A 24,900-nucleotide genomic window follows, 5' to 3' on the forward strand; every position below is an offset into this window, starting at 1 on the left:
TTTTTTTTTTTTTTTTTTTGAGACGGGGTCTCACTCTGTCACCCAGGCTGGAGTGCAGTGTTGCAATCTTGGCTCACTGTAAGCTCCGTCTCCCAGGTTCACACCATTCTCCCGCCTCAGCCTCCCAAGTAGCTAGGACTACAGACGTCTGCCACCTCACCCAGCTAGTTTTTTGTATTTTTAGTAGAGATGGGTTTCACCATGTTAGCCAGGATGGTCTCGATCTCCTAACCTCGTGATCCACCTTCCTCAGCCTCCCAAAGTGCTGGGATTATAGGCATGAGCCACCGTGCTTGGCCAGCATGGCACCAAATCTAATCTACTGGAAGGCTCTTTATTCTTGTATAGCTGTGCATCATTACTACTGATTATTATTAGAAAAAATAAAATTAGATCCCAATATTACTTGAGTAAATGTAGATTTTTTTTAATGAACCATAAAGTTCTAGAAGACAATAAAAGATTTTTTAAAACTGCAGCCAGGCGCGGTGGCTCATGCTTGTAATTTTAGCACTTTGGGAGGCTGAGGCTGGCAGCTCACTTGAGGTCAGAAGTTTGAGACCAGCCTGGCCAACATAGTGAAACCCTAGCTCTGCTAAAAATACAAAAATTAGCTGGGCATGGTGGTGGACACCTATAATCTCAGCTACAAGGGAGGCTGAGGCAGGAGAATCACTTGAACCAGGGAGGCGGAAGCTGCAGTGAGCTGAGATCACACCACTGCACTCCAGCCTGGGTGACAGAGTGAGAGAGTGAGACTCTGTTTCCAAAAAAAAAAAAGTAAAACTGTTCTCAAATTGCAGATCTCTCTAAGCATGACCTAAATGCTACACGCCATAAGGGGAAAAAACTAAAAAAGTGCAAAGCCAAAAACAAACTAGGAAAAAGTACTTGAATTACATATTATAAAGGGCTGATTTTCTCCATATACAAAGGAACGCCTATAAATCAATAAGAAATCTCCACATATAAAGTCCTATAAATCAGTAAAAAAAATATTTGCAACTTCATGGAAAATTGGGCAAGGGACAGGAACAGGGAGTAGAAGGATGGTCAAGAAAATACAAATGGCTTGTCAAGTTGTCAACATTTGAAAATGTATTCAACTACAACGAGTAGTAAGAAAAGTGCAAAATGACAATTAAGAAAAACTGGGCCGGGTGTGGTGGCACATGCCTGTAATCCCAGAACTTTGGGAGTCCGAGGCAGGCAAACTGCCTGAGTCCAGAAGTTCAAGATCAGCCTGGGCAACATGGCAAAACCCAATTTCTACTAAAAATACAAAAAAATTAGCCAGGCGTGGTAGTGCATGCCTGTAGTCTCAGCTTCTTAGGAGGCTGAAGTGGGTCGATCCCTTAAGCGCAGGGAAGTCAAGGCTGCAGTGAACCATGATCATGACACTGTACTTCAGCCAGAGTGACAGAGCGAGACCCTGTCTCAAAAAAAAAAAAAGAAAGAAAGAAAGAAAAGAAAAACTGGCATCTCGCTGATCAGATTAGGACAGGTGAAAATATTTGCCATCACTGTGGGTTTCGGGTTGGGGAGAAATGGCCTAAACACAGTGATTAAGAGCCAACAACAGATCCAGACTGCATGGGTTCAAATCTCTGCTCTGCTTTACTGGAAGTGAGCCTTGGGCAAGTTACTTCATCTCTCCTGCCTCGGTTTCCTCATCAGCAAAACTGTGATAATGATAATACCTCTCCCCTACAGGTAGTTTTGGGGATTAAACAATATTTGTAAAACATTTGATATAGTTTCTAGCACAAAGTAAGCACCATATGCAAGTTCATAAAACAAATGAATGGTTATAAGCTGTGGAGGACAATATGGCAATATCTATGTATATTAAACACAAATACAGCCTTTGACCACTGATCCTACTCCTAGGATTTTATATTTCAGGTATCAACAATCTTCAGTGCAGCATCGTTTAGACCAGCAAAATATTCAGAACAACCTAGATGTCTATCGATAGGGAAAATTTTTACAGATTATTTAACGGTACCCCTCTGTTTATATGCTGATAAAAAGAATGAGGCCAATCTGTATGTACTAATATGAAACCATCTTTGGAGTGTATTAAACTGAAGAGAACAAGCACACCACCATATTTAGGGTATGCTGCTATTCGTGCTAAATGTCTATGCATAAAAGACTTCTGGGCTGGGCGCAGTGGCTCACGCCTGTAATCCCAGCACTTTGGGAGGCCAAAGCAGGCGGATCACCTGAGATCAGGAGTTCAAGACGAGCCTGGCCAACATGGCAAAACCCCATCTCTATTAAAAATACAAAAAAATTAGCCAGGCGTGGTGGTGTGTGCCTGTAATCCCAACTACTCTGGAGGCTGAGGCAGAAGAATTGCTTGAACCTGGGAAGCAGAGGTTTCAGTGACCCAAGATCGCGCCACTGCACTCCAGCCTGCGTGATAGAGCGAGACTCTGTCTCAATTTAAAAAAAAAAAAAAAAACTTCTGGAATTTTTTTTTTTAAATGATGAGAGATTATCATATTAAGGCCTTACCAGGTTTGTTTTAATGCGAAAGAATTACTAATGATGCTGAAGTGTTGGGAAAAGTCTTTTTTAAATAGAGTAAACTTTCCCCTGTAAGTTTTCATTATTTGTGTAACAAATTTTTTCCCACGGCCTTCTGTTAAAACAAACTTCAGACTGACAAAGGTCAAACTGTCCTGAACTCTGAATTAGTGGGGTTTAAAACTCAAGGCATGTCTATCTTTGGGCACAGAAGAGCACTCACAATATCTTCAATAGTTACAATCTGCCTCAAAACACTGACATTTCTCCTCAAAAACTGTTTCATTTCTTTTAATATCAGCATAACATGCCAAGTTACAGTATGATTTTAAATTACTTAAAGAAGAAGGAGACCAATGAAGCAATCATCACGTCATTCACTTTGGACAATTTTTTTTTTTTTTTTTTTGAGACAAAGTCTTGCTCTGTCACCCAGGCTGGAGTGCAATGGCGCAATCTCAGCTCACTGCAACCTCTGCCTCCCAGGTTCAAGTGATTCTCTTGCCTCAGCCTCCAGAGTAGCTGGGATTACAGGTGCACACCACCACACTCAGCTAAATTTTTGTATTTTTAGTAGAGACAGGGTTTTGCCATGTTGACCAAGTTGGTCTTGAACTCCCGACCTCAAGTGATCCACCTGCCTTGGCTTCCCAAAGGTTTGGGATTACAGGCGCACACCAACACACTCAGCTAATTTTTGTATTTTTAGTAGAGATGGGCTTTCACCATGTTGACCAGGCTGGTCTCGAACTCCTGACCTCAAGTGATCCACCCACCTCGGCCTCCCAAGGTGCTGGGATTATAGGTGTGAGCCACTGCAGCCGACGCACTTGGGACAATTCTAACTGACAAACCTCTCAACCTGCCAGACCATGGCTCAATTTCAGAGATCTTCCCCCTCACACATATTTACACATTAGATGGTGGAGGAGGAAGCCAGAACAACAATGAAAAATGTTATGTAATTCTTAAATCAATTAAGAATATCAGCTTGTTTTGTATTAAACAAAAATCTAAGTTCTCTGAAAGACGTCTCTCATTGGGTTCACAGCAGTAGGTAAAGATGCATACAAATGAAGGCCACAGATGGTGTCGCTTTGTTGTTTAATCAAATACAAATCAAAAGAATCTAAGCCAAGGGATTCAATTAGAAAGAATTAAAAGGCTTTTGAGCATAAACCACCAAGAGCAACCCAGACTCTCTGACTCTTTCAAAGTAGAACTAAAATGTCCTAGTTTCAGACTAGAACTAAAATGTCCTTTCCCACATTCTCAAGAGTTCCTGAAATGCTGCCCTGTGGCTATCAGGTAAACAGAGTCCAGATGTTCTGTCACCCACCATATGGTGAAAACAAATGCCACGCCCCCAAAACTGACTAAGGTGGCCCGTAAATTAACAAACGGAGGCAAAGTATCCATATGCCAATTTCCTGGGCCTTTCTGTCCTTTGTTTCCTGCACAATCTTACATGCTATTAGGTAAACCCTTCCTTAAAAGTAAGGCATTCGCAGGACTTGGTGCCAACAGGATTATTCATGGAGGTACAGTCAAGCAATCAGGCAATTACAATTCAGCTAAAGAAGGATAATCTTGAAGTATTTAGAAAAGGTCATGCTGGCCGGGTGCGGTGGCTCACGCCTGTAATCCCAGCACTTTGGGAGGCCGAGGCAGGTGGATCACCTGAGGTCAAGAGTTCAAGACCAGCCTGGTCAACATGGTAAAACCCCATCTCTACTAAAAATACAAAAATTAGCCAGGCGTGGTGGCAGGGGCCTGTAATCCCAGCTACTCGGGAGGCTTAGTCAGGAGAATCACTTGAATCTAGGAGGCAGAGGTTGCAGTGAGCTGAGATGGCGCCATTGCACTCCAGCCTGGGCAAAAAGAACGAAACTCCATCTCAAAAAAAAAAAAAAAAAAAGAAAAGGCCATGCTAATTTATAAGCCACTAATGTATGATACCATACTACCAAGTAGGTATTTTTGATTGCTTGAAATCTGGGAGGCAGAAGTTGCAGTGAGCCTAGATCACGCCACTACACTCCAGCCAAGGTTACAGAGTGAGATCCCATCTCAAAAAAAAAAAAAAAAAAAAAAAAAAATTGATTTTCCTAAATGGCTATTTGGGATTTGAAGGGGAGGGGTAATTTTTGTTTTAATGTTTAACTTTTATTTTAGGTTCAGGGCGTATGTGCAGATTTGTTACATGGGTAAACACATGTCACAGGGGTTTAACAGACTATTTTGTCATCCAGGTACTAAGCCTAGTACCCAAGAGTTATTTGTTCTGCTCCTCTCCCTCCTGCCACCCTTCTCCCTCAAGTAGGCCCCAGTGTCTGTCGTTCCCCTCTGAGTGTCCATGAATTCTCATCATTTAATGGCCACTTATAAGTGACAACATGCAGTATTTGGTTTTCTGTTCCTGCGTTAGTTTGCTAAGGACAATGGCTTCCAGTTCCATCTATGCTCCTGCAAAGGACATGATTTTGTTCCTTTTTATGGCTGCATGGTGTTCCATGGTGTATATGTGCCACATTTCCTTTATTCAATCTGTCCCTGGTGGGAATTTAGGTTGCTTCCATGTGTTTGCTATTGTGAACGGTGCTGCAATGAACAGTCACGTGCCTATGTCCTTATGGTAGAATGGCTTATATTTTGGGGGGTATATACCCAGCAATGAGACTGCTCAGTTGAATGGTAGTTCTGTTTTTTTGCTCTCTGAGGAATCACACCACACTGCTTTCCACAACGGATGAACTAATTTACACTCTGACCAACAGTGCATAGGCATTCCCTATTCTCCACAACCTAGCGCCAGCAACCTAAATGGGTATTTGTTTTTAAGATCTTGTAGCTCCAGACTTGCAAGGTGCCTCAGCCACTCCTAGAATATTGTTAGAGCATTTCTAACTTTACCAGAGGCTAACAAGCCTGGATGAGAGAGACAGAAACAATCTAGAAGTCAAAGGATGGGTAAAGTAGATAAACAGTGTCTGACGACTAAGATCATAAATGTATATTTGCCACCCATTTGTGACTATAAATTCAAGGCTTTTACAGACCATGGGAGCCAAACAGCTGGTGAGGTCAGACCAGGTTTGAAAGGTTCAAGGTAAGTTTATCCAGAAACCCCAAGAGGGTTTCTTCAACAAAGATTTAATGAGCACCTACTACAGAACATGCCCTGAGCTAGGAATAGCTGCACAGACACAAACAAAATAAGCCAGAACTGTTGGTACACAAGGAAAAGATTCTCTTCTGCACATCAATGAGAAGGCAGACCTTGTCAGTTCTTGCCTACCCACCACCTTAGAAATCTGTCCTACGCCACTCAGAAACTCCACGCTTGTACGCAGGCATGGCACACAGGAGTAGTAACTGATTCATCTCACTTAAGTGTCTCCCCTGACACTTAAGACTTTTCTGGAAACATTCCCACTACAGTTCTATTTTCTAACCCATGAAGAACACTTTTGATAGAAAGTGAATCCCAAACCCCCTCCCCCAAGTGCCAGTGAGAAAAAAGTCAAGTGATAAAAGAGACAGGAAGAGCCAGGCACAGTGGTTGACCTGTAATCCCAGCACTTTGGGAGGCTAAGAGGAGAGGATTGCTTGAGGTCATTTTGAGACCAGCCTGGGGAAGATAGCAAGACTCCCATCCCTACAAAAAAATTCCAAAAATTAGCCAGAAGTGACAGCCCGCACCTGTAGTCCCAGCTACTTGAGAGGCTGAGGTGGGTGGATCACCTGGGCCTAGGAGGTTGAGGCTTCAGTGAGTTATGATCACACCGCTGCACTACAGCCCTGGTGACAGAATGAGTCCCTGCCTGGAAAGAAAGGGAGAAAGGAAGGAAGGAAGGAAAAATGGGGGGCAGGGGTGGGAGAGGGAGGGAGGGAACGAAAGAAAGAGAGAGACGAGAGAAAGAAAAGAAAGAAAGAGAGAGAGAGAAAAGAAGGTAGAGACTTCATAGCCCCTAAAGCCTTCTATACACATTCTGGGAAATTGATCTGCATAATAAATATTCAAGGACTTGAAAGACATCTGGGAACCCCCTTCCCCATCATGTGAACTCAGCTGCATTCCTCAGAGAAAGGTCAACAGGAAATGACCTCAAGAGACCTTTGACTTGACCTTAATCATGTTGACTTAAAGACTACTGAAGCAGCTGAGCACAATGGCTCACGCCTGTAATCCCAACACTTTGGAAGGCCAAGGCGGGCGGATCATTCGAGGTCAGGAGTTCGAGACCAGCCTGGCTAACATGGTGAAACCCTGTTTCTACTAAAAATACAAAAAATTAGGCTGGGCACAGTGGCTCATGCCTGTAATCCCAGCACTTTGGAAGGCCAGGGCGGGCGGATCCCGAGGTCAGGAGATCGAGAGACTACCCTACTAAATATACAAAAAATTAGCCAGGCGTGGTGACGGGCACCTACTGTTCCCAGCTACTCGGGAGGCTGAGGCAGGACAATGGTGTGAACCCAGAAGGCGGAGTTTGCAGTGAGCCGAGATCGCGCCACTGCACTCCAGCCTGGGTGACAGAGCGAGACTCCATCTCAAAAAAAAAAAAAAAAAATTAGCCGGGTGTGTGGCAGGCACCTGTAATCCCAGCTACTCAGGAGGCTGAGGCAGGAGATTCGCTTGAACCTGGGAGATGGAGGTTGCACCACCAGGAGGCGGACGGGGCAGTGAGCTGAGATCGCACCATTGCACTCTAGCTTGGGCAACAAGAGCAAACCTCCATCTCAAAAAAAAAAAAAATTACTGAAGCAAGTTAATGGAGGGCAAAGAAATTCACAAAACATATGTATAATATATTATCAATTTGAAAAAAATACAGCATTCTCAAAAATGTAAAAATTAAGGAAACTGTGGGATATTGATGGTAGGGGAGGTTCAGGGGGAGAGCATAGGGGAATTCTAACTTCTGCTCGATTTTGCTGAGAACTTAAAACTGCTGTGAATAATAAAGTCCATTTTTTAAAACTTAAGGAAAGAAAACAGGCTGGGCGCAGTGGCTCACGCCTGTTATACCAGCACTTTGGGAGGTCGAGGCAGGCGGATCACGAGGTCAGGAGATCGAGATCATCCTAGCTAACACTGTGAAACTCTGTCTCTACTAAAAATACAAAAAATTAGCCAGGCATGGTGGCAGGCGCCTGTAGTCCCAGCTACTCAGAAGGCTGAGGCAGGAGAATGGCGTGAACCTGGGAGGCGGAGTTTGCAGTGAGCCAAGATCACGCCACTGCACTCCAGTCTGTATGACAGAGCAAGACTCCATCTCAAAAAAAAGAAAAAGAAAAAGAAAAAAAAAAAAAAGAAAAAAAAAACCTTAAGGAAAGAAAACAAAATAAGGCAAATATAAGCCAGGCGTGGTGGCTCACTCCCGTACTCCCAGCGCTTTGGGAGGCCAAGTGGGTAGATCATCTGAGGTCAGGAGTTCAAGACCAGCCTGACCAAAATGGCAAAACCCTGTCTCTATTAAAAATACAAAAAAAAAAAAAATTAGCCAGGCGTGGTGGCGGGTGCCTATAATCCCAGCTACTCAGGAGGCTGAGGCAGGAGATTCCCTTGAACCTGGGAGATGGAGGTTGCACCACTACACTTTAGCCTAGGCAACAGAGCAAGACTCAGCCTCAAAAAAATTTTTAAATTTAAAAAAAATAAGGCAAATACGGTCAGGTGCAGTGGCTCATGCCTGTAATCCCAGCACTTTGGGAGGCCGAGGCAGGAGGATGACAAGGTCAGCGGTTCGAAACCAGCCTGACCAACATGGTGAAACCCCGTCTCTACTAAAAATACAAAAATTAGCCAGGCATGGTGGCAGACGCCTGGAATCCCAGCTACTCCGGAGGCTGAGGCAGGAGAATCACTTGAACCCAGGAGGTGGAGGTTGCAGTGAGCTGAGATCACACCACTACACTCCAGCCTGGGTGACAACAGCAAGACTCTGTCTCAAAACAAAAACAAAAACAAACAAACAAAAAAAAACAGAAGTAATAAAAAAAAAATCCACAATGAACAAAGCAATAAAATTTTCAATAAAGATTTAGGTCTGACCCTGATCTTGCAAGATTTGCAAGATACATCTCCTCTCACCCTCATCTGGCATACTCAGGGACACCTGTACTACAAGAAGACCCCAAACTGTGCCTCCGAGAAGAGTGTGGACTCTGGGAAAACCTGATTTCGCTTGTTAGCTGTGTGACATTGGGCATAATACCATACAGTCTAAGCCTCGGCTTCCTGTCAAATGAATACCTTCCTCATTGAATGGGCAAGTAAGAATCTATGCGACATGGTGAGCACAGTGCCTCGCATGACACTAGCACAACACTGGCCGTGGGAATAGCACCCCATCAAGCAGCACAATCCCAAGGATGGGCCAGAAGGTGCTTCCTACGCTCTTTGCCATGCTCGTTCACGCACTAGACTTTCCAGCAATTTTCAGGAAATGGGTTTTGGCAGATCACTGGGATTTCTCTACCTTGAAGATAGACTTTTCTTATTTTTCTCCTCAATCTTTAGGACGGATGAACCTTCCTGGCCCAAAATTATGCCGGGGAAAGCAAGGAATGGACCAGCTTTCCCAGCTCTCCAAGGAATGGAGGAGCCATCCTGTCTAACTTCTCCAGGTGAACAGGCAGGTGCGGCCACAAATGGCATGACACAGACAGAAGACACAACCATCTCCGCCTTTCTCAGAATTTTCTTTCCTAACAGTGAAGCATGCCATTTTTTAAATAAAAAGAATCAAACCACCAGACAGTCTCTGAGCCCCTGCAGTCCTGGCTAAATTACCTATAATCCTGAGAAAAACCAACTGTTCCCTGGCCCTGGTCCCCTGCCAAAGGCTCTGAGCCTGACCTCAAACTCACACTTTGGGGTTTATTTATGTGACTTTGGACTTACTCTTCTCAAATGGTACCTAGAGCCTGAGTTCATGCTTATGCTACTCTACCTCCAAAACCAAAGCATTCCACTGACCTGGACAACCTTGATCTGACAACCTTGAACTTCTGAACTACAAATAAACTCTTTGGAATAACCGTCTCCCCAAAACGACCACCTCTCACTCAAGTATCATGTGCGCCTCTCTTACTTTGTTATGTGCCTTTGACACACTGGAATAAGAAAATGACCTTTGGGTAGATGGTTTCAATAGTAGAGTAGGAACAAATCTGCAATGCATGTTCTGTAGCCAAAGTATGTCTCACGTGACTTTTTATATGTGTGGCAGGCTTAGCTTAATCCACAGGGGAAAAAAATTTAAGGTTTTCCTTTTCATGCACTCCGAAAAAAAATAGTTTTCTCTTCTCATTGTAAATAACATGGCTTGGTAATTACAAAAGCAATAAAAATTTGTGGGAACTTTAGAAAATACAGAGAACTTCAAAGCAGAAAATAAAAACCAATGGGATTAATCTCATGCAAAGAAACCATAAGTAACATCCTTTTCTCAATGCATATAAGTATATGTCATGTAGAGAATTTTAAGCAAACATGCTCATCTTTTAAGCAGCAAACTAACAGTATAATCACAAAAGAAGTGGTAAGTGACCCCCGGCCAGCCACAGGAGGGACAAGGAAGAGCAGTAACTCAGAACCTCATCCTGCAGAAGTCCAGGGGAGGCTACATTTTACAAAGAAATGTACAGAAATAATTTGTGATGACGTTTACCGCTTAAGAGAGTTCATCTTAAACAGATATTTACTGAGCACCTACTATGTTCCTGGCACTCTGCCAGGCATTAAAAATGCAGATGTGTAAAATACTTAAGTAGAAGTTGCTCTAAGTGAGGAAAAACTTCCTGAGCTTCTATCTGTGCTCTGCCAATTACACGCTGTGTGACCTTAGGCACACTTAACCTCTCTGAGCCTTCATTTCCCTCTCATGTAAAATGAGGATAAAAATCAGGGTGGTTGGGCTGTTAGAACTCAGCCTAGGACTTCAAACGTTCGGTAAATGTTAGTGCTCAAATAACCAAAATGAGTGGGGAGGAGAGTAAACAGACCAGTAAAAGCACGGAGGGTCCACACTGGCACCGGGGAGGAGACGTTAGCCTTAGGGAAGGCTTCTGGAAGGAGGCAGGCAGGGACTGGGTGAATCTCAGAGCAGAGAAGGACTTGGTGGAAGGCCGGGGCAGTGGCAGATGGGAAGATGTGACAGAGGAAGGTTCTGTGGCTTGTAGAAGGTCACCTAGACGAGCATGGGGGAGGGGGACTGATCAGAGGGAAGAGGGAAGTACAGGAGGCTGGGAAAGAAAACGGGGCTAAAACACCAGGTTTCTTCCAGCCAGGCTCACTATCAATTCCAGCAAAACAGTAACATGATTTCACACAATGATCACTTCAAAAACCAAAACTTTTCTTGACTACTCAAATCAACTCAAAGGGTGCTGATTCATGCATTCTAAAACTACTTTTACAAGTGAGCATTTTCTAAAATCTCCATAAAGAGGTGGTGATGCAGTGGGGTGATCCTTCATGTCCACTCTGGAGACATGGTAAACCCATCAATAATGTCTCTCGGCGTCCTTCCGGCATGACCCAGCAGACCTCAAATTAGGTATTTCTTATTTGGGGGTATTACTAAAGACTAGATGAGGAATTTGGGTTTTGCTAATTCGGTGACTGGCTTACTCCTTGCAGGAAAGGAAAACATAAATAAAAGCATATATAGATTCTAGGTCAGGTGCAGTGGCTCATGCCTGTAATCCCAGCACTTTGGGATGCCAAGGCAGGAGGACTGCTTGAGCACAGTTTGACGCCAGCCTGGGCAACACAGCAAAACACCGTCTTTTTAAAAAAATAAAAATTTAAATTAAAAAAACCCAGATTCTAGTGGGGGCCAGGTACAGTGGCTCATTCAAGCACTTTGGGAGGCTGAGGCAGGAAGATCGCTTGATGCCAGGAGTTCAAGACCAGCCTGGGCAACATAGCAAGGTCCCATTTCTACACAAAATTTAAAAATTAGCCAAGCACACTGGCTCATGCCTCTAATCCCCCCACTTTGGCAAGCTGGGGTGGGAGGATCATTTGAGCCAGGAGTTCAAGGCTACAGTGAGCTATGATTATGCCACTGCATTCCAGCCTGGGAGATGGTACAAGATCTTATCTATAAAAATAAGTGAAAGAAGCTGTATGACTAAGACTTTTACTAAAAAGAACGTTATTATAATTTAATGTTTATCTTTGTTTTTATGCTTACACACAGTTCAGATTCAAAGCTTTATAGTTAAATAATACATATAACAGCTACCACGTCTTAAGTCTTTTATAAATTGCCAGAGTATGTTTTTATATCTTATCTTTCATTCTCAAAAGAAATTCCAAATGGCCAAAATTCCAAATCTTAAAAAACACTGATCACAAGGACTTTTATAATTAGTTATTTAGAATCCATTATTTGTATTATAATGGGCATTATTCAGAAGGTATTATTTTTATTTTTAAAATATGGAAGGAAACAGGGATTCAAATGAAATGACTTGCTCTAGACAACGCAACTTTTGAGAAGTAGAGCGGGGATTTGAACACAGCTACCTCAGGGTCCTGTGGCAGCCAGCTTCCAAGATAACACTCAATGATTCTTGCCTCCTGGCATCCACACTTTTGTGTAACTGCCTCCCCTTAAGTCATGGCTGGCAGTAGGCCCAAGAATACTGTGGAAGTAACAGTATATAACTTCCATGGCTGGCATATCAGCCATGGCGAAGCCAGGCACAGTGCCTCACCCCCATAATCCCAGCACTTTGGGAGGCCAAAGCGGATGACAACTTGAGCTCAGGAGTTCAAGACCAGCCTGGGCAACATTGTGAGACTCCCGTCTCTACATAGATACAAAAATTAGCCAGGTGTGGTGGTGCACACCTGTAGTCTCAGCTACTTGGGAGGCTGAAGTGGGAGGATCACTTGAGCCTGGGAGGCAGAGATTGCAATGAGCTGAGATCACACCACTGTACTCCAGCCTGGGTGACAGAGTGAGACCTTGTCTCAAAAATAAGTAAAATTAAAATTTAAAAAAAACACAGCAGTTTCGCCTTGGTTTCCTCATGGTTCACTCACTCTGGGAGAAGCTAGCCACCATGTTGTAAGGTATTCAAGCACCCTGCCTAAGGAGCTTATTGGGCTTCTTGGTAGCAGACCCCACAGTCCCAGTTGATTTTTTTTTTCTTTTGAGTTTCGCTCTTGTTGCCTAGGCTGGAGTACAATGGCGCAATCTCAGCTCACCACAACCTCCGCCTCCCGGTTCAAGCGATTCTCCTGCCTCAGCCTCCGGAGTAGCTAGGATTACAGGCGTGCGTTACCACGCCCAGCTAATTTTGTATTTTTAGTAGAGATGGGGTTTCTCCATGTTGGTCAGGCTGGTCTCAAACTCCTGACCTCAGGTGATCTGCCTGCCTTGGCCTCCCAAAGTGCTGGGATTACAGGCGTGAGCCACCGTGCCCGGCCCCATTTGACTTTTCCAAAAAATAGAGATGGGGTCTTGCTATGCTGCCGAGGCTGGGAACTCCTGGGCTCAAGCGATCCTCTCCCCTCAGCCTCCTGAGTAGCTGAGACTACAGGTATGTGCCATCATGCCAAGCTCCTAGCTGACATCTTTATCGCAAACTTCCAAGCCAGAACTGTTCACTGAAGCCACTTCCAAACTCCTAATCCACAAAAACAGCAAAAGATAATCAATATTTAGCATTGTTTCAAGCCACTCAACTTTGGGTATAATGTGTCATGCAGCGATAGATAACAAAGGCATGCCGTGGCGCCTGCATTCTTTTCTCCACCTTCACAAGGCCTTGCAGTTGCTTCGGTAATTTTATTTTTGAATGATTATCCCTATATATTCACATAGAGAATTAACAAACTAGTTACTGGAATTAAACCTACATGCCCCATCAGGTCTTTGAGATAAGCACCTACAGGACTGACATCTTATTTATTCCCACTGACACTGTTCCATTCTGGGCCTGGAGATTTTAGACACAAATTGCTCTTTCCAATCCATTCCTTCAAAACGCAGGCAGCCAGCAGAGCTCTTCCAGTCTTTGTCTGTCAGAGGGTCCAGGAAATTATTTAGTCACATCTTCAGGTAAGCCCTTCTTAAAGATGTTTTTCTCTATACTTTTTTTTTTGGTTAAAAAAATATATAACCATGATGAGATATCACTACACACCTATTAAAATGACTAAAAAATACTGATGATACCAAGTGCTGGTAAGGATTTCACTTCTAGCTATTTGTCCATGAGAAATCAAACTTCGTCCACATCAAAACCTGTGTGCGAGAGTTTGTAGCAGCTCTATTCATAATTGCCCCGAACTGGACACAAGTCAACTGTTCTTCAATAAGTGAATGGATAAACACACTGTGGTACATCCATATGATGGATATTAACTAGACAGCAAAAGTGAGCGAGCTCTGGGAATCGCAAAGACATCAGGCTGAATGAAAGAAGCCAGTCTCAAAAGGTTACAAATGCTAAGATTCCATTTAGATGACATACTGGAAAAGACCAGACTATAGTTAGTGCCAGAACAAAGATGGGTGGTTAACAGGGGCTGGGGGTGCAGCACAAGGGAATGTTCTGAGTTGACAGAAATGTCCCCTAGCGTGACTGTGGAGTTGGTTACACAAATCTACACATTAAACCTCAAAGAAGGACAGGCATGGTGGCTCACGCCTGTAATCCCAGCACTTTGGGAGGCCGAGGCGGGCGGATCACCTAAGGCCAGGAGTTGAAACCAGCCTCACCAACATGGTGAAAGCCCGTCTCTACTAAAAATACAAAAATTCGCCAGGTGTGGTGACAGGCACCTGTAATCCCACTTATTTGAGAGGCTGAGACAGGAGAATCACTTGAACCCGGGAAGCGGAGGTTGCAGTGAGGCAAGATTGTGCCACTGCACTCCAGCCTGAGCAACAAAGCGAGAGTCTGTGTCAAAATAAATATGTATGTATATTTTTAACGTTACTAAATCACTTAACTTTTCTTCACAGATTCACTAAAATGTTTGTCTCATTTAGAAAATCTCTGGTTTCCCCCATATCCTGATATTTCCAAACAGCTCACTCCACTTGGATCCATCTTGGCCCCTGCCAACACCTGATATTAGAGAACCAAAAACTCCAGTAAGATTACAAAGGAAGATCACAAACCCCTGATTAATAAGTTCCTCACAATATTAAATGTGCAGACAGATGCTATTCGAGATTGACAGAAATGGCTGGCGCTTCCCTCATTTTTTTTCTCGAAGAAATGAAGCAATACTCTCAAGTATGTTCTGTAACCCAAATTGCCAAATAGTAGATTCCAAGCAGATGCCGTGCAAGGCCAGCTTAAAAGGAGGTGAAATTCACGTAGACTCTGTTGCATGACTTGAACACATTATCAAACATCTAAAGTTCTTACAAAGAGATCATCTCTAACAGTGATTTGATATGACTTTAAGTCACTTTCCACATAATTAACAGGTAGAAATCAGTTTTCTCATAGATAATACTAAATAGCAGATGAAAGATAAAGTCTCCCAATTAATACATCAGTCATGATGCTTTAGATGGCACTAACCAAAAACCCCAACTCAAGTAGGATGAGAAAGTAACTTCACGTATTTTTTGGTATCCTAAACCAGATTAGTATTTAGCATGCTAAGCTCAGGTGCAGAAGATCTACATGACTCAATGATGCATTTATGGACTCTGGTTCTACCTTTCAGCTCCGTCACCCTCTTGCCTGCTTCAGGTCTAGTAACAACATGGCTGCTGTGATTCCAGGCATCACATCTAGTCTTTGGGTCTCTTTTTAAGAGCACACAAACATTCCCCAGAATCCTCTTCAAAGACCTCCCAGATGCTGGAGGCTTCTGGGAAAAATTTTGCTCAATGAGAAGCCTATGCTGCTACTGACCTGGTAACAACAAATGTGTGAGAATATGAAGCTTGGAGCTGCAACTGTCATTAGGTATAATGACTAATTAGGCTGCAGCAGTCTAATTAACCACGGGCCAACAAGTCCAAGTGCAAAAATCAACATGCCGAGGGGCAGCAGAGTAGAAGGACAGAATGCATCTGGGTCCTTGATGATATTTTGGGCTGAGACATGGACTGGGAACCCCTTTATTACTTGAAGCAACTCAGTATTTGACGGCTGAAACTGCTATTAGTCAGACATTCTGCCACTTGCAGATAAATGTACTCTTAAATGTCCCCTTGAGGTTTTAGCAAAAGAGCATTGATAACTTGTCCAACATCAAAGATGGAAGATATGGCCAGGCATGGTGGCTCCCACGTGTAATCCCAGCACTTTGGGAGGCCGAGGCAGGTGGATCATCTGAAGTCAGGAGTTTGAGCAACCTGGCTAATACAAAAATTAGCCGGGCGTGGTGGCATGCAGCTGTAATCCCACCTACTTGGGATGCTAAGGCAGGAGAATTGCTTGAACCCGGGAGGCGGAGGTTGCAGTGAACCAAGATCGCGCCACTGCACTCCAGCCTGGGTGACAGAGCGAGATTTCTTCTCAAAAAAAAAAAAAAAACAAAAGATGAAAGATATGTAAGGGCAGGTTTGTCTGGCTTCAACACCTATACTCCAAATTCTTGTCACCTTTGATATCATCCTATGTCTTCCTTATTCTAAAATGTCATAGAGAGTGTATATTTCACAAATTTTAGCTCAAATCAACCAATGTTTATCACTGGGCTTCTATGGGCAAGAATACCAAAAATTAGAGAAACGTACTTCCTGACCTTACAATTTTTGTTCTTTGGCCCAGAAACTAAGGACAATACGTCAATAAAAAGATACAATTACTACCAAAACAGAGAAACTAATGTCCCCCTCTCCAGATGGTTTACATTCCAAGACTCCCAGTGGATACCTAAAAACCGCAGATGGCACTGAACCCTACATGTACTCTGTGTTCTCCTATACTTACATACCTGTGGTACACTGGAATGTATGCAGTAGACACAGTAAGATTAACAACAACTAGTAATAAAACAGAGCGACAATATACTGTAATAAAACTTACGTGAATGTGATCTCTCAAAATATCTTAATGCACTGTACTCAGCTTCTTCTCATAATGAAGAAGGGACAGAGTGCGACGCTATGAGATTTCATGGCGCTACTCATAACAGCACACCGTTTAAGACCTGTGAATTGTTTACTCAGACTGTGGTTGACCGTGGGTAACTGAAACTGCAGAAAGCAAGACTGCAGAGCTGTGTATCTGCCACACTAACCTCTTTTTAGAATGTTACAGCTTGCTTTTGCCCAGGGCACCCATTTTTCATTCATTTCCAAAACATTTTTTCCCATAATCCTTCTGTGGGAACAAGAACAAACACAACTCAATTTGGGACTGTTAAAATCTGTTTATTTGATCATAATGTTACACACTTATTTGCTTATATTTTCAAATTAAGCAGGTAATTTTTTCTTCATCTTTAGGTTTTTTCCAACTCCGTTTTAGTTAGATAAGAACAAAACTGTTCTATCGCCATCCAGTAAATGGAGCCTGACCTCTTGAAAGGAGCAATATGCTCTTTTTCTCTTGCCTTAAAGACAAGAAATGTGCTATTTTTCCAACACTGAATATATTTCCTGACGTTAAATAAGTTCAATAACTAGACCATATAAAACACTTTCCTAATAACTTTTGCCTTTCAAAAGATAATTTAAAAACGAAAAGGAAAAAATAGCTTGGGTGAAAATATTCATACTATATAGATCTTTACAAAGGATTTATACAGAAAATATATAAAGAACTACAACTATAAGATGACATTAAGAATGTGCAGTTTGCTGTATATCAAGTATACTAAGTAAAGCTATATAAAACAATCTGAACAAAAAAATTAAAAACAGTAAAGATCTGCCGGGCGCAGTGACTCACGTCTGTAATCCCAGCACTTTGGGAAGCCGAGGCAGGTGGATCGGTTGAAGTCAGGAGTTTGAGACCAGCCTGGCCAACACGGTGGGCCAGGGTGCCAGGGATGGGTTTCAGCCCCATCTCTACCAAAAATACAAAAAATAGCATGGTGCATGCCTGTAATCTCAGCTACTCGGGAGGCTGAGGCAGAAGAATCACTCGAACCTGCGAGGCGGAGGTTGCAGCGCACCAAGATTATGTCACTGCACTCCAGTCTGGGCGACACAGTGAGACTCTGTCTCAAAAAAAAAAAAAAAAATCTAACAGACACTCACAAAAGAAGATATACAAATGGTCAATAAGTACATGAAAACATTTCATTAGTTATCAGGAAAATATAAAACAAAACCACAGTGAGATATTGCTACATAGCCACTGGAATGGCTACAAGGAAAGACTGAGTATTTCAAGTGTTGATCAGGATTGGAGTAACTAGAAGTCTCATACGTCACTGGTGGGAATATAAAGTGGTGCCAACACTTTCTTACAAATAACTTATTACAAAGTTATGCACACACCTAAGACCCAGCAGGAAAAATAAAAAACATCTCTCTACACAAAGATTTGTTCACTGATGTTCACAGCAGCTGTATTCATGATAGCCAACACTGAAAACAACTTGAATGGCCAAAGGTGAGTAGATACGCAAGTCATAGCATATCCAGCCACTGAAATATTGCTGAGCAACAGAAAATAAACTAATAAAGAGGATGGGAAAGACAGTAGCATGGGAGCAGGGAAGAGGAGCAGAAGAGAGGGGGAGGAGAAGAGGGAAGAGAGAGAAGAATAAAAGTAAAGGAGAGCCAGGCTGGTGGTTCATGCCCATAATCCCAGCACTTTGGGAGGCCGAGGCAGGAGGATCACTTGAGCCCAGTAGTTCAAGACTAGCCTGGGCAACATGGCAAAACTCCATCTCTAGTAAAAATACAAAAAATTAGCCAGGTGTGGTGGTGCTTGCCTGTAGTCCCAGCTACTTAGGGGGCTGAGGTGAGAGGATCACTTGAGCCCAGGAAGTTGAGGCTGCAGTAAGCCGAGATCATGCCACTGCACTCCAGCCTGGGCAACGGTAGTGAGACCCTGACTCAAAAAAAAAAAAAAAAAAGTAAAGGAGAGAAGAAATACCTAGACATGTCATAGCCAGACTGCAGAACACCAAAGGATCTTAAAAGTAGCCAGAGAGAAAAGACAGACTACTTACAAATAATTAGACAGCAATAGGAATGGGACGAGAACACAGCTGATTAATACAGGAACAATACAGAATTGCACAACTAGATACATTTACCATTCAAGAACAAAGATATCTAAGACATGCAAAAACTGAAGTTACCACCAACAGATGCTAACAGAATTTCTAAAAGATGGATCTCAGGAAGAAGGAAAATGTATCCCAGAAGGCAAGCTTCAAAGTACAAAAAGGAACGGTGAGCACATTCAATTTACAGACAAGTACTATATAAAACACGTATAATGTCAAATTTGGGGGAGGTTAAGAAATGAGAAGGCTATATAAAAGAACAGATGCCAAAATGCTAAGGTAGGAGTCAGTAACAGACGGTAGGATTTCTAGTTTGTTTTACTTTCTTCTTCATGCTTTTATTGTTTTGTTTTTTCTTGAAACAGAGCTTCATTTTTGTTGCCCAGGCTGGAATACAATGGCCATAATCTCAGCTCACCACAACCTCCACCTCCCGGGTTCAAGCGATTCTCCTGCCTCAGCCTCCCGAGTAGCTGGGATTACACTCATGTGCCACCACGCCCGGCTAATTTTGTATTTTTAGTAGAGACGGGGTTTCTCCATGTTGGTCAGGCTGGTCTTGACCTCCCAACCTCAGGTGATCCGCACACCTCGGTCTCCCAAAGTGCTGGGGTTACAGGTGTGAGCCACCTCACCTTACTGTCTTTTTTTAAAAGGAACCTCTGTCTTTTTACAATCTGACTTAGCTTTAAGGATTAAATTGCTGAATCAGAATGAAATGAAAACAAAATCAAATATCAAACTGCCAGAACTGCAATCTATCAGTTCTAATAACAAGTTTCCTTTAAAAACCCTAAAGACTAATTTGAAGGGATGGTAAAAACTGGATTTATTATTCATTCAACAAGGATTTACCAGACTGGGCAATATATTGGTGAGACTCTAAGAAAAAATTTTTAAAGAAAAAATTAGCTGGGTGCGATGGCATGCGTCTGTAGTCACAGCTACTCGGGAGGCTGAGATGGAAGGATTACTTGAGCCCAACAGGTCGAGGCTGCAGTGAGCCATGATCACCACTGCACTCCAGCCTGGTGACAGAGTGAGACCCTCTTTCAAAAAGAAAACAGAACACAAGAATTTATCAAGGGTTTGCTATATTCAAATACTATACTAGATCCTAAATGAATAAGAACAAAAACTGAAAGTCATCATAATACTGGATTTTTAAGTCTTCTAATTGATAATTTATGCAAAACATTTCGTCAAAAGTCTGCACATAAAGTGAAGTTACTCTTGTGGTCAGAGGTTATTATCATAATTGAGAGTTAAAGGCAGTCTAGTGTGGCCTGAGGCTTTTTTAAATGTATGAACAAATATGACAGTCTTACATATGAAATTCAGTGTAAATGATGAATTCCCACATTAATTGCAAGTCTTGAAGTTTGTCTATAATTTCCACCCACATTAAACTAAGAAAACTTACAATTTGAGTTAATAGTTTGCAGGCAGCACTGAGCATGCCTCAGTTTCAGTGTCGCTGGATTAGTATCAAAAGCTCCAAGCATGATATTTTAGTAATGTATGAATTATCCACTTTTGCTCAAAGTATCCACTTGGCCAAACATTTTTAACTAACTCAAACCAGGGCAAGGGCATCCTATAAAAAGTTTTGCCAGTTTTAAATACACGTTTTCTGGGGGCTTCTTGATTAAAAACAAAGGCTGCATTTGGCAGAACGGAACTGGAGAAATCAGGATTTGAAGTAACTTGAATGAAAACCATTTGGCACTGATCTGCCTGGCCATGTGGAAGTGGTTAAGGAGGTAACAGCCTACCTAAGTCACCATGGCTGAGAAAGAGGACTGCCACCCAGTACCACCACAGAATAAACTCTGACACTAAAAGGCAAGAAAAGTTGATCCACTGCTTCCCATTCAATAGCAAGGCTTGGAGAGGCTCCTTTCAATCAAAAGCAGCAAATAGGAGAGAGACTGCCACAAGCGCCTAAGACCCCACACCCTCCCCTCCCAGGCAAGTGGTAACCAATACAGGGAATACCTGTGCATCCAAGGTAGAAAGACTCTAGCACCTACATTACAGGATTATATCTGCCCCTCTTATCTGTAGCACCTTCAGCTGGTGAGGAAAGTGCATTTCTTAAAAACACTAAGCAGTTATCTGCAGTAAGGCAGGCCAGTTACAAAGGGCTTCTTTAAAATGTCCAGTCCACCATGCTATCAAAACATCAGGCAAGGCCGGGCTCCATGGCTCACGCCTGTAATCCCAGCACTTTGAGAGGCCGAGGCAGGCAAATCACCTGAGGTCGGGAGTTCGAGACCAGCCTGACCAACATGGAGAAACCCCCCCCCCCATCTCTACTAAAAATACAAAATTAGCTGGGCATGGTAGCGGATGCCTGCAATCCCAGCTACTCGGGAGGCTGAGGCAGGAGAATTGCTTGAACCTGGGAGGCAGAGGTTGCAGTGAGCCGAGATTGCACCATTGCACTCCAGCCTGGGCAACAAGAGCAAAACTCCATCTCAAAAAAAAAAAAAAAAAAATCAGGCAAGTACAGTACTTACAAATCCATAGAATTTCTCTTATCCTCTGGGAAAATCACAATGCCATTTTTCCTAAGTCTATTCTGCTTGCAGAAACCAGCTTTTTATCCTTTCTCTAGTATTCTCTAATCCCCTCCAGGGTGAAAAGAGTTCTTTTTTCTGATATTTATCACAAGCATCCTCCTCCTAAGTATTACACTTTTCCAAATGAATTAAGCTATTATATGTTCAATAAATTAAATGAGTATAAGCTTCACTGTTTAAAAAAAAACTACCTCTTTCAATGCTATATTTAATTTGTATCTTTAACCAAAAAGCAAAACAAAACAAAATTTCCTTAGGCAGTTTCCTTTTTTTTGTTTTTTTTTTTTTTTGCTTTTTTTTGAGACAGAGTCTCACTCTATCACCCAGGCTGGAGTGCAGTGGCCCGATCTCAGCTCACTACAACCTCTGCCTCCTGGGTTCAAGTGATTCTCCTGCCTCAGCCTCCTGAACAGCTGGGATTACAGACGCCTGCCACCATGCCTGGCTAATTTTCGTATTTTTAGTAGAGACGGGGTTTCACCATATTAGCCAGGCTGGGAACTGGTGATCTCAAGTGATCTGCCTCGGTCTCCCAAAGTGCTGGGATTACAGGTGTGAGCCACCACGCCCAGCCCCCTTGGACAGTTTAATGAAAAGTGAAACAAAAACATTCCTCCAGGTTCCTTGCAAACTCAGGATAATTTTGAGGTGAATGCAATAGCCCAGTAAGAAACTTCTCCGAGATAATTATTTAAAGATCTTCTTTGATAAGTTTGGCTACAAAGTTAGCATTCTATTATGAACCAAGGAATAAATCCATCCCTGTATCAATTCAAGGAAGATAATATCACTATGAAAGGGGGCATTATAAACCAAACTTCCAAAGGATTCCCACAATGACAGAACTTCTCAATGAAACACCACACCCCAAATAACGGGGGGGGGGGGGGGGGAGGGGACAGGATGCGGACACCATAGAATCCCTGCCTCTAGGAGGCACAGCTACCTGCACACCAAGTATTTCTAGTTTCCCGTTCACATAAAAGAAACAAGTAAGAGATTCTGGGAGGCACTGGGCTAGGAAGGCATCTACTCGCTGTCTCCACCAACAATTCCCTCAGTAAAGCAGCCACTGCCCAATAATGCTTCTATTTATTTTACCCAGAAGCAGATCTATTAGCCAGACATTCTAAAAACACAAACGCTTCGCTGTGCTTGGAGTAACTCCAATATTGACGCCTTGCTGCAGAACGATGCTGCAGGAATATAAAGTGAGCCATGTGCTAGCTGTACCCACTTATGAAGCACACTGTCAGAAACTGTCACATCCTGGAGGCCAACCCATCCGAAAGACTGAGAATAAACCCCCTACAAGAACACTGTGGAAGGAGGGAGCAAGCCAAAGAGAGGATGAAACAGGGCCCTCCTAAAGTCTCCGGAACAACGAAGCCAATTTTTAAGGCAACTCCCCTAAAGCTTTCAGGACCAGAAAGATATTTCTTTCTCCTCCCCTTGTTCAGACTGAATAAGAAAAGCAAGACAATGCTGGAGGATGTTCTGAAATGGGCTCCGCAAGTCACCACGTGCAAAGCAAATTAAACGGAATCCAGTGCTAGGCCAGGGTTTGGCTCAGAAGATGCTGCCTACTGGAAGGAGAGGGGCGCCCAGAGGTTTCCATGCAGAGGCCAGGGCTGGGCGGTCAAACCTGGTAAACTGACAAAGAGAACGGCCTTAACAAAATAAACTAAAACGACCAGAGGCCACCGGTACTCCCCACGGCTGGGAGAGAGAGGGAGGCCGAGGCTGCTAAACTGTTCCAGATGAGAAGCAGGCTCTCCCACGTCTCCACGAGCTGATCAGACACCAGGGCCTCGCTTCTTTGTGAGCCTTGGCTCCCTCCTTTCTGGGGAACACTACTCGATCCCCAACAGCCGCTGGTCTCCAGCTGCCACAAACGAGATCCAGACTCATTACAGGGAACTCATATTTCCCCCCTCAAATAAAACCACACACACACACACACACACACACACACACACACACACACACACACACAGTCTCTGGGGTCCAGCCGGATCACACAGCTAAAGTTTCCGGAACTTGAATCGTAAAACCACAATCAGAAGTTGTTTGGAAATGCTCGCTGCAAAACAATCTGTCCTTTGCTTCAAAAAATAAAAAATAAAAACTTTGCCCTGCATAAAGGCAGACAGTAAAGAGAGACACAAATTTAACTTGGGCAGAGGGTGTGTTCCTCTTTGTCACCCGCCGGGAACCTCGCGCCGCGCGTGGGCGAGCGGCGGGCACCCGGCGGCGCGGTGGCAACCACGCCAGCGGCCACCTCCCCGGCCCGCAACCGGCCTCACGGGCCGAGATTGCGGCCCGAGGTCCGGAAGCGGCGTCCGGCGCTGTCAGCGGGCGGGTAGGACGGGAGGAAGCGGGGGAAGGGCGCCAGGGTCGGGAGAGGCTAGCGGAGACCGGCGCGGAGCCCGGCAGCCCCAGGTCGGCGGAGGTGAGGGGAGAGGGGCGCAGGGGGCGGCGCGGAGCCCCGAGGCCCCCGAGCTCCTGCGATGGTGGCCAGGGCTGCCCGGGCCCGGCCCGCCGCCCGACTACGCGGAGCAGGACCCCGGGGACCACGCGCCCACCTTCGCCCGCGGCCCCGGCCGTGCGCTGCGGGAGCCTGGACTCGCACAAGTTGCAGCCCGCGGCCCGGACCCCGCCGGCCCCCGCCCTCCCGCCGCGGTCATTGTTCACCGCGCGCCTCCTACCTCCACAGCGCCGGCGGCTGCGGCGGCTCCCTCTCCCGGCTCGGGCTCCGGGCTCGGCGGCTCCCAAGCCTCCGGCGGCCGAGGGCGCGGCGGCGCCGGCTATTAATACCCGCGGGCGGCGGCGGCGGCGCGGGCGCGCGAGCGGGGCTGGCGGTGGCCGGCCGAGGTCCGAGCCATCAAAGGTGGCGCGGGGCGGAGGGGAGGGCGGAGCAGGCGGGGTGGGTGGGGAGCGGGCTCCGGGTCGCCATGGCCGGCTAGACGCCGGGGGCAGCGCCACTCGCGCAGGGAGGAGCGGCGCAAAGCGGGCGGCGGCCGCGTCCCCGCCCCGCGCCCCAGCCGAGCGCCCGCACCGCTGCGCCCGCGCCGGACCCGCCGCCTCCGAGGCCGGCGAGCGGGAAGTGCTGTGGCCGCCGCCCCTCCCCGGGTCTGGGCCGGCCCCTCGGCGGGGGGAGGCGGGCGCCGCGCAGCCCGAGCGGCGGGGACGCGGGAGAGCCACAGCCCCCTCCAGCGTCCGGGCCCGCGCCCTGCGCCCGCCCCGCTCCGCTCGGGCAGGTGCGCCCAGGGGCCTCCTGAGCCCAGCGCGCCACCGGGGATCTGCGCCTCTCTTGGGCGTCCAGCCAGGGCCGGGCTCCGCGCGGCGCTACCAAACCGAGCGCGGGGAGCGCTACCGGCGAGACGCGAATCCGGCCGCTGTGGCGAAAAACGAACCGGGGAGAGCGGGAGACGCGTGCACGGCGAAGCCGAGCGGCAGGCAGGCGGTCAGGGGCTCGGACTCTGCAGGTCGCTTTTTGAGGTCCTGCCTGGGGCTGCTTCGTCTGCGACGTCGCGCGGGGAGGACCGTCTTCAGGGACCCACCGAGCCCTCCCCTCCCCCGGAGCCACAG

At 45.1% G+C, this 24,900-nt stretch overlaps 1 protein-coding gene across 3 annotated transcripts in view; it reads right to left on the reverse strand.

The window, feature by feature from the left end:
* The window catches only part of LOC105477658 (FERM, ARH/RhoGEF and pleckstrin domain protein 1), a 306,384-nt gene extending 281,527 nt beyond the window's left edge, over positions 1–24,857 (reverse strand). For 2 of the 3 annotated variants that reach the window (XM_011734252.3, XM_071081106.1), the window contains exon 1: positions 24,018–24,419. The gene's annotated coding sequence lies outside the window, so the exon portion shown is untranslated. Of the gene's footprint in view, positions 1–24,017; positions 24,420–24,725 lie in introns of those variants that run through there. The other variant, XM_011734259.3, reaches the window with a different exon arrangement.
* Between the last annotated feature and the right edge of the window lie 43 nt (positions 24,858–24,900).

The sequence above is a fragment of the Macaca nemestrina genome, chromosome 16, assembly GCF_043159975.1.
Source record: "Macaca nemestrina isolate mMacNem1 chromosome 16, mMacNem.hap1, whole genome shotgun sequence".
Taxonomy (NCBI): Eukaryota; Metazoa; Chordata; class Mammalia; order Primates; family Cercopithecidae; genus Macaca; species Macaca nemestrina.